We start from the raw sequence: 10328 nt of genomic DNA, 5'->3' as shown, positions 1-10328 counted from the left end.
ACGGTTTCCTTCCCATAAACCATTGTCTACACTACTTTTATACAACGGATTTTTCGTGAAGCGTTGTTTAAACCTAATTTAGACAATGGATTCTCTAACAACAGTATTACTTTCGTAACAGTTGTGTCATTTTCAATGATACAACATACGTACGTATAAAAACCATTGTCTCTTACACACTACAAGACAAAAAATACCTTTTTACAAGAAGACAAAATTTACAATTGACTAGTATTGTTAAAAAAACATACAAAATAAATATAAAAAAATTTGAATTTTTTTATACATGACTAATTTTGTTGGTTCTCGACATCCGTACGGTTAGATCATCAAAATAAATATTTATAAATTAATACAGAGCTAATCGTATACTCCCTCCGTCCCCCTGAGTAGTATACATTGGGGGACGGGGACGCGGCACGGACTTTAATGCTCCTGAAAAATGTAGTTGTGTAATTTATTTTTAAATTTTTCTTTTTCTGAATTAAAGTTTGGATGTTATATTTTTATTCAGAAAAAGAAAATCTCAAAAATAAGTTACGGAACTATATTTTATAAGAGCATTGAAATGCGTGTCGAGCAGTTGAAAAGAAAAGTATACAATTAAATGGGACAGAGGGAGTACATAACAAAGATTCTATCCAGTACTTTCCAAATTGTAAACATAAAACATATACTTATACTTACGTTCGAACTACAAAATTGTCTTGGTATTACAAATGAACAATACATATTTGCATATATGCATAATATAAATATATATTCTATTACAAATAGTTGAAAAACAATAAATGATTAAGGAAATGCGAATTTTTAACTCATAAAAATGAAAATATATTATACAACGGTTTTCTTCCAATAAACCGTTGTCTACACTACTTATATACAACGGTTTTTCCCTGAAGCGTAGTTTGAGCCTAATTTAGACAATAGATTCTCTTACAACGGTATAAATTGCGTAAACAGTTGTGTCATTTTCAATGATACAACAGAGTTACGTACAAAACTGTTGTCTGTTACACACTACAAGACAAAATATACCTTTTTACAGTAAGACAAAATTTACGTTTGACTATTATTGTTAAAAAAAACATACAAAATAAACATAAAAAATTTTAATTTTGTTTATACATGACTAATATTGTTAGTTCTCGACATCCGTACGGTTAGATCATCGAAAAAAATATTTAAAAATTAATATAGAGCTAATCATATACATAACAAAGATTCTATCCAGTACTTTCTAAATAGTAAACATAAAACACTTACTAATACTTCAAAATTATCTTCTTAGTACAAATGAATAATACAAATTTGGACATATGCATAATATAAATATACTTTTTAGATAAAAAGTACAAAAATAAGAATTGATCAAAGATACCAGAATATTTAACTCTTAAAAAGATATAAATAAATATTGAAAATTTTTTTTAAAAAAAATATACATGAGTAGTATTGATAGATATTATGATCCGTATGTTTGGATCATCGAAAAATAATATTTCGAAATTAATAACGGATTAACCTTATAGATAACAAAACTTTTATTTAGTATATTCTATATCGTAAACATAAAATATATACTAATACTCACGTTTAAACCACAAAAATATCTTCTTACAAATGAACAATACCAATGTTTATATTTTATTCACACAGAGTACGAAAATGAAATGCATCGAGAAAATGAGAATTTTTAACTTTTAAAGAATTATTTTTTTTATTAAATAGTTATATTTTTACTATATTTTGTTAAGAAGATTTACAAGATTAAATTTTAATTTTTTGAAGATTTTCACAAATAATTAAAATAATTAGATATTAACATCAATAGATTTATTTATTTATTTAATATGAAATTTTTGTAATCAACTATGAATATATAATTTTGAAAAATTTCATTTATTCATAATTCAACTACATGGATATTACAATACAATTATCTTGTTATTTATATTATAGTTATTTTTATCTCACGGGATCAACTAATTTCATTTCTCCCTAACTAAAATTTTCGGTTCCCCCTTTACTTCTTTATCCAAATTTTCATTCCCCCCCTTATTTTGACCTAGAGATTCTCTCTTCTTCTACATCTATCTCTTCCTCTTCTTCTGTTTTGTGACCCCTAGTCTCGCCGCTATTGCTTTGTTGAATAACAGAACATCTCGCCACCCTCCTCTGCACTCACTCCCCCTCTCTCCGTCTCTATCTCATTTTCTACAAAGTTTACTCAGATCTGTTCTGTCGGCGGTGACCCCAAAGGTCGTTGAGGTTTTTGAGGCCGGCGTTGACCTTATGAAGAGGTAAACAAATGGTTTTTACTGTGTAATTATGCTTGACTTTGGGGATAAAGTTTGAATCTATTTGAGATTTTTGTTTGTGTGTGATTTTAGTAGCAGTTGTGTTTATTAGAGTGAACATAGTGATGGATCTTGTCTGGATCTTGGTTTTTTGGGATAACATTTGTGCCTTGATTTTAATCTGTGTGTTTGAAGAGAGTAGATTTTATTAATTTAATTTCAGTTTTGGCTGATGAAGTTTGTTAATTTCTGGATATACATGCTTCTTCATCAATTAAATAAATATCTCTGCACCACAAGCTGATGGAAGAGGTGCTATATATACTGGCAATGATGCGTGCTTTACAACAGGTAATAGCTTTAAATTAATAGTCATCAGATTAGTCCTGGTTGCTAATTGGCCATTCATTGATTACATGAGGCATAAAAATAATACTGCTGATGGCTTAATAAAAAAAACCCCTCATATGCATATGCAGTGGGGGTTAACTTCAACCACCTGAAAATTTGTATTGTAAGTGCTAATATGTTCATTAAATATTGATTTGGAACACAAATTTTGTTAAGTTCAGTTGTTTATGAAGGATGTTATATTATGTACTATATTCAAGTTTAAGTTGCTCTTTTTTCCAACTCGTCTAATTAGGTGATATGGTAGAAGCCAAAGCAATTAAATCTGTGTTTTCAAATTGTGTGGCTTCTGGTGACCTAGCCTTGTCCTCAACCAAGGTATTTCCACTGTAGTAGTGTTTCACTCAACTTATGGGTTTACTTTATATATTCTTGATCAGCCTAAATTTATTATCGTGTTATTGTCATGCACTATTATACATTTATACTTCATCATATCTTACCTTCCATCAAATTATAGTGTCCAAATGATGAGTCAAATTAGTAGTGCTGCTTCACCGTGGAGAGTACATACATGAGCATAGTAACATTTTGGGAAGAATTATATGTGTAGCTCTGCATGTTCTGGTTTTTTTCATCTTTTATCGTTTATGTTATTAAGTCTAATATACCATTGCTCAGGGTGCTATCGGTCATCTCCTTTGAGCAGCTGGAGTGTGGAAGCAATTTTTACAATTCTGGCCATCCACCACATAAGTTATATTTCAATTTTATATGGATCCATCCATATCAAGAATAAATTATCAGCTAGCTCCATATGTATACGTCAGTAATTATTTGTTATTTGAAGAGGCAATTTTACCTACTATATGATGCACACAGCAAGTGCCTGCAATAGAAAATATAACAAAAAGAACAAAAAACCTTTAGATGAATATTATGTGTTTGCACTTGGATATTCGATATCTACCTATTCATAATGTCATTTGGTCCCTTGTTTTTTTACCTATTTTGTTACAGGGGATTGCTCCTCTAAACTTCAATCTCAGTAAACAAGATCCCATATTTAGTGATGCTGCTCTAGGACGAAATCCTTTGACAATTAGTGAATCAGTAACCACTGTTCGTGATATGGCACTTCTACTTTACCAAGCACAGCAACAGCTACACTATGAAAGTGCAACCATGATTATGAGACTGAAATCCAAAATGCAGGACTTGGAAGAACAATTGAGTTATGTGAATGCACTTATGTGGCTGTCCTTGAATAGCCCCAAGACTCTAACACTAGGAGTTATTATTTTTCTGGCAACAATGATGAAGGTAAAACTCCAACAAGGTGCTCATTTTGCGAGGCTCTTTTTGTCGGCTTCTATCTACTTTGTACAGGCTCTGTCAGTTGTGTGAAACATTTAAAGATTTTAAATTTTTGTATGTGGTTGTATATATGTTGTTACTATAGTTGGCAATGAAAGCTTTTGTTACTAATTAATTTATGGCTTCTTAATTATATTCTCCAGCATAGTTTAATTAGATTATGTAAAACCATTGTTTGTCATAACTAAACACAAAAGGAAAAGAAAAAGAAAAGTTGTCTCAAAACCTACAAACAACACAATTTTAAAAATAAAATTATTGTCTAAGACATGAACAAATAAGTAAACAATAGAAGTAAACCCGTTGTCTAAATCTATATTCTTATAGCATTTGTGGAACAAAAACCATTGTATAAGAGTTTTCATACAACTGTCAAGATAAAATATTGTTAGAAGGGTTCTCACACAAGTGTTTTTGTGCTCTGAAACTGTTGTACTAGAGAGATAAAAACGAGCATCTTTACTCCAAATTTCGTTGTATGATCCTCTTGCAAACAAGTCTAGCTAACTATAAAAACAGTTGTGGATAGTCTTATTTAACAACACAAATTTGGAAAATGACTATTGTTATGAGATGTTTATAACAACATTTTTATTTAGGAATTCCGTTGTTGTTTCCGGGTGTTGCACAACATTTGGTTTAACGTAAACCATCGTGTTGAGCACTGTCACACAACGGTTTGCCCGTTGTCTGATATGCATATCAGACGGCGTCTCGATAGACCACGGTTTTCCGTGGTTTCAGACAACGGGCAAAAACCGTTGTCTGATGCTGTTTTTGTTGTAGTGAAATGTTTATGTAAAATATATATATACATATACTATATACATATATATTTATTTAAATATATATATACATATAAATATACATATACATATGTTTAAAAACATATATACACATATATTATATATATTATATTTAATTAAATATACATATATACATATATATTTGTACATATACAAATATATAAGTGCACACATATCTAGAAATGTCACTTCCCCGTATAGATCTGTGTGGAAGCTTTGACATATGGCATTTGAGTAGAAACTTTGGCATAGCTGGCATTTGACTTGGCTTGGCTTTCGAACAAATGACATATAAATACTTTGCAAAGCTCCGTACGTGCTGACGCTTAGTGCACTGGTTTGGTTCACAACACTACAAGGAAAACAGCATCAGACAACGGTTTTTGCCCGTTGTCTGAGACCTCAGAAAACCGTGGTCTATCGAGACGCCGTCTGATATACATATCAGACAACGGGCGAACGGTTGTGTGATAGTGCGCAACACAATGGTTTACGCTAAATAAAATGTTGTGCAACACCCAGAAACAACAACGTTACTCTTAAAAAGGAGTGTTGTTATAAACGCTTCTTAACAATAGTCGTTTTACAAATTTGTGTTGTTAGTAAGACTATCCACAACAGTTTTAATAGTTAGCTAGACTTGTTGGTAAGAGGATCATACAACGAAATTTGAAGTAGAGATGCTCGTGTTTTACTCTGTATCACAACGGATTAAGAGCACAAGAACACTTGTATAAGGACCCTTCTAACAATATTTTAACTTTTGCGGCAGTTGTGCAAAAACTCTTGTACAATGATTTTTGTTCTACAAATGCTTGAAGAATATCCATTTAGACAATGGTTTTAGCTCTATTATTAACTTGTTTGTATGTCTCTTATACAACAATTTTATTTTTCAAATTACATTGTTTGTAGACTTTCACACAACGGTTTTCTTTTCTTTTTCTTTTGTGTTTGGTTATTTCATACAATCGTTTTCTTTCTGCCAACTTGTTGTCTTTTAAATATTTGGACAACTGTTTCTATTTCATTACTCTTGTAAATCATTTGTTTGGACAATAATTTTGTAATAAGAAATTAACAAGCTAGGCTAGAAAATGTAATTAACAATTCAAAAAATCGTAAACAAAAGTTATCATTCCAAACTAATAAACACCATTACAGCCAACCAAATATATCATCAAATATCCACCAATATGTCCCGTGAGGATGACAAATCCCAAATATCTAAATAACCTAAAGATATACAATAAACAAAACATAAATTAATCTATCTTTAATTGCAACGTCACTGAAAATTAATCAACTTGGCCTTGTATATGAGTCAATATGTGTTTCTATAGTTGTGAACTCCATCATTAGGTGCCTTGGTGGTGCAGTAATGAAATCTAGAGTTCATCGGTGACTTGGCAGATTGCTGGCAGGATTCTTCATTCGGAAGGCAGCATGACAGCTGCACTCTGTGCACTAAAGCATGTTGCTTAAATATGCAGTTAACATATTTGCATGTAGTTTAAGATTAAACTTGATAATAAACCATATACATGCAAATAAATGAATATAACAATGCCGAAACATCACAATTTAATTTTAGAGTTAATGATACTATGCTCTATAAGTTTTATGAATTAGAATATTGGTACCGTAGTGTGTTTATTACAGAGCATTATATATATTCTAACGATGTCCATCGAAAACACCTAGCATGATAAATTGAACTATTGAAGTTTCTGGATACACCAATAGTAACAAGTACTTTGCCTCATTGAGAACAACATCTGGTAACTCTAGTTTGACAAGGTACCATTGATTTACATGGTGAAGAAGACTACCTGGTTTCTATGGTTGACCAGACACCATAAATTTACATGATAGTACATTAGCAGGAAACTGATCTACAGAACTAAAGGAACATTAACTAACTGACTAAATTGTTTCAGCAAACATGATATCTCAGACTAGAAAAGTAGCTAAAGTTGGACCTGCATACCTCACCATGAGGGCGAGGAATCATTATGGCGCTTGATATTTTATCTTCAATGATGTCCAAGGTTCCACTTTTGTCTTCAGATGCCTTTATAAATGTCACGGAGCTAATATAAACAAAGATACAATCACATTAAGGACATAAATTTTCCATATGGTAGAGTTATTCTTAGTCACATGCCAAAATAACTAAATCCATATATAATTGATTTTTTGATAAATTTACGTGACCAAGGGTTTCCTCCAAGCTGATGCACAAGGTACTCAACTTGTAGATCTAGGAAATATAATAGACTTGAGAAGATACTGCATGCCAACTGCCAAGTATGTGCATATGTCTGATCCACATTAGTTGGAGCACAACTGAATATTATTATATGTACCTTGTGCTAACTCCTTTAAAGTAGACTTGCCTTTGCTATATTAATTTGCTTTCACACAGTTCTGGCATTGAAAAACTAGGGAAGGATAACACGAGGTTTCCAACTTAGAATCTACACAAGTACAAGGCCACAAGCAAAAATGTTCAAAAGAGAACGAGCATGAACCTAAAACATAAAGAATTACGTCAGTAGAAATCACATAAAAAACAATAAATTTGCCACACAAAAAGACTTGTAAGCAACATAAAAATATACAAGAAATAGGTTATCCATATCCTTTCTGGCCTATTAATCATTAATAGGATACTGATAGATAATATGTAAATCGATGATAAAGTTGGTATTTTCAGTCCCCTTCCCAAAAGCTTTCTACTTATAAAAGAAGTAATGACCATATATCATATATACTAGCTTAAAAGTTACCTCGCCTCCATCTTTACTGCTAGCTTCTGTTGTAGTACAATAATGGAGACAGACACAGTTAGTCTTAAAACGGGTTCCGTTCTTAGAAGAAACATGCAAGGCAGAGTCTTTTACTCTTTTTAAGGATAATAAACTACCAAGTAAGGTACAAAGGAACAAAATCTATAATTTAATCCCAAACTGTGGTCACAATACATTCACTAAGAGAGTAAGTGTATATATGTGAATTTAAGAAGCTATTGACAGAGTATCACAGAGTTGCAGTTGACAACTCCTTAGATATGTAACTAAAAACACATATGGGCCTTTAAAAAAAACCAATTCGGGACATATAACAGTTACAAAGGAAATTAGAGAACAATGGTATAATGGAAGACCTGAAAAGGAAGATGAGTCAACGAATCTTCTCCTGTCTCACCATGTGACAATGGATTAAACTCTCTGTTCTCCTCCAGCACTTTCAATTCTAGTGACCTCGATTTTGGGTGTAATCCAGTTGATACCTCCTGCATATATTAAAAATCAATCACGTCTTTTCTATTTCGCTTAACAACTAGCTAACACTCTCCATTGATCTCTCCACATAATACATACCCAGAAACATCCGCATATAAATATATGTATGAAAACGTAATACAATCTGACCCCTATCTTGCTACCCTGATCTGCGACCCCCAATCCTCTCTTAGATTAACAGTGGCGACGTCGCCACGACCCTCAAACACACACAATCTCAAGCCTCCATTAACCGCCCTGCAACCTTATTTTACTACCCCGATCTACGACCCCCAATTGTTGACCCTCGTAGCATCTGCCGCCCTTCCACCCACTCCGGCGACCTCCCTCAAACGAATCGATTGAACTAAATGGATATGAACACTAACTTTCTTTTCCCCCAATTCCTTTTCTCCACCGCCTATGTAGTTTCTAGTTTTGGTTTTGGGGGGAAATTTGCCGCTCTCGCTTTTACAGTAGTTGACACATATATAGTAATTGTTTTTAATTTTTATATTAATCATTAAAACATTTTTTGTGTCAAAAAAATAATTAAAACTATTTTAATTTAAATAATTTATTAAAAAACAATTAGAAATATGTGTAATATAATTAAAATTTATATTACTTAAATTCACACACACACACACACACATATTGGAATATAATTGAAATTTTAAAAAAAATAGTTGTATTTTGTCAATATACATAATTATTATTTATATATTGAATATTATATATAATTATTACCTAATATTGTATATATTGACATAAAATATTATTAAATTTTGTATTAATAACTAGATTATGTATGATATTGTTTCTTTTGTGCATATTAAAATAAGTATCCGCCCAAATTTAATATGTAATCATCTATGTTTCATATATACATTATATTTAATAATTATAAATAAAAATTATCTCTATTGTAACATTTATGTACTCTTTGTCTTAACAAATATATTTATTATTATGTATATATGCAAATATTATGTGGTTTAGTATGTGTTTTATGTTTGCAATTGGGAAAGTACCGAATAGAATTTTTGTTATGTATACGATTAGTTCTGTATTAATTTATAAATATTTGTTTTGATTATCTGACCGTACTGATGTCGAGAACTAACAATATTAGTCATGTATAAAAAAAATCAAATTTTTTTATGTTTAGTTTATATGTTTTTTTAACAATGCTAGTCAAATATAAATTTTGTCTTATTATAAAAAGTTAATTTTTGTCCTGTAGTATATAATAGACAACGGTTTTTATACGCATCTATGTTGTATCATTCAAAATGATACAACTGTTACCAAAATTATGCCGTTGAAGAGACTCTGTTGTCTAAAATACACTAAAACAACGCTTCGGGAAAAACCAGTTGTATAAAAATAGTGTAGACAACGGTTTATGAGAAGGAAACCGTTGAATAATAAATTTACATTTTTAAGAGTTAAAAATTCGCATTTCCTTGATCAATTCTTGTTTTTGTACTCTTTGTATTAAAATATATATTTACATTATTCATATATGCAAATATTTATTGTTCATTTGTACTACCAAGATAATTTTGTTGTTCAGACATAAGTATTAGTATGTGTTTTATGTTTGGAATTTAGAAAGTAGTGGATGGAATCTTTGTTATGTATACAATTAGCTATATATTAATTTATAAATATTGATTTTGATGATCTAACCGTACAGATGTCGATAACTAACAATATTAGTCATATATTAAAAAAATCAAATTTTTTTATGTTTAGTTTGTATGTTTTTTTAACAATACTAGTCAAACATAAATTTTGTCTTATTATAAAAAGTTATTTTTTGTCCTGTAGTGTTTGATAGACAACGGTTTTTATACGCACCTATGTTGTATCATTGAAAATGACACAACTGTTACGAAAGTTATGGCGTTGTATGAGACTCTGTTGTCTGAAATAGGCTAAAACAACGCTTCGGGGGAAACACGTTGTATAAAAGTAGTGTAGACAATGGTTTATGGGAAGGAAACCGTTGTATAATAAATTTACATTTTTAAGAGTTAAAAATTCGCATTTCCTTGATCAATTCTTGTTTTTGTACTCTTTGTATTAAAATATGTATTTATATTATTCATATATGAAAATATTTATTGTTCATTTGTACTACCAAGATAATTTTGTAGTTTAGACATGAGTATTAGTATGTGTTTTATGTTTGCAAT

General features: G+C 30.7%; 1 long non-coding RNA gene across 2 annotated transcripts; it reads left to right on the top strand.

The window, feature by feature from the left end:
* Window positions 1–2177: 2177 nt before the first annotated feature.
* On the top strand, window positions 2178–4146 carry LOC135152004 (uncharacterized). 2 transcript variants are annotated; one of them, XR_010291063.1, is made up of 3 exons: window positions 2178–2654; window positions 2950–3032; window positions 3336–4146. It is a non-coding gene; the product is annotated as an uncharacterized LOC135152004 (long non-coding RNA). The 2 variants fall into 2 exon arrangements; XR_010291064.1 differs by lacking the exon at window positions 2950–3032.
* The last annotated feature ends 6182 nt before the right edge of the window (window positions 4147–10328 follow it).

The sequence above is a fragment of the Daucus carota genome, chromosome 4 (genome assembly GCF_001625215.2).
Source record: "Daucus carota subsp. sativus chromosome 4, DH1 v3.0, whole genome shotgun sequence".
NCBI classification, from domain to species: Eukaryota; Viridiplantae; Streptophyta; class Magnoliopsida; order Apiales; family Apiaceae; genus Daucus; species Daucus carota.
This window is presented reverse-complemented; position numbering and strand designations above follow the sequence as displayed.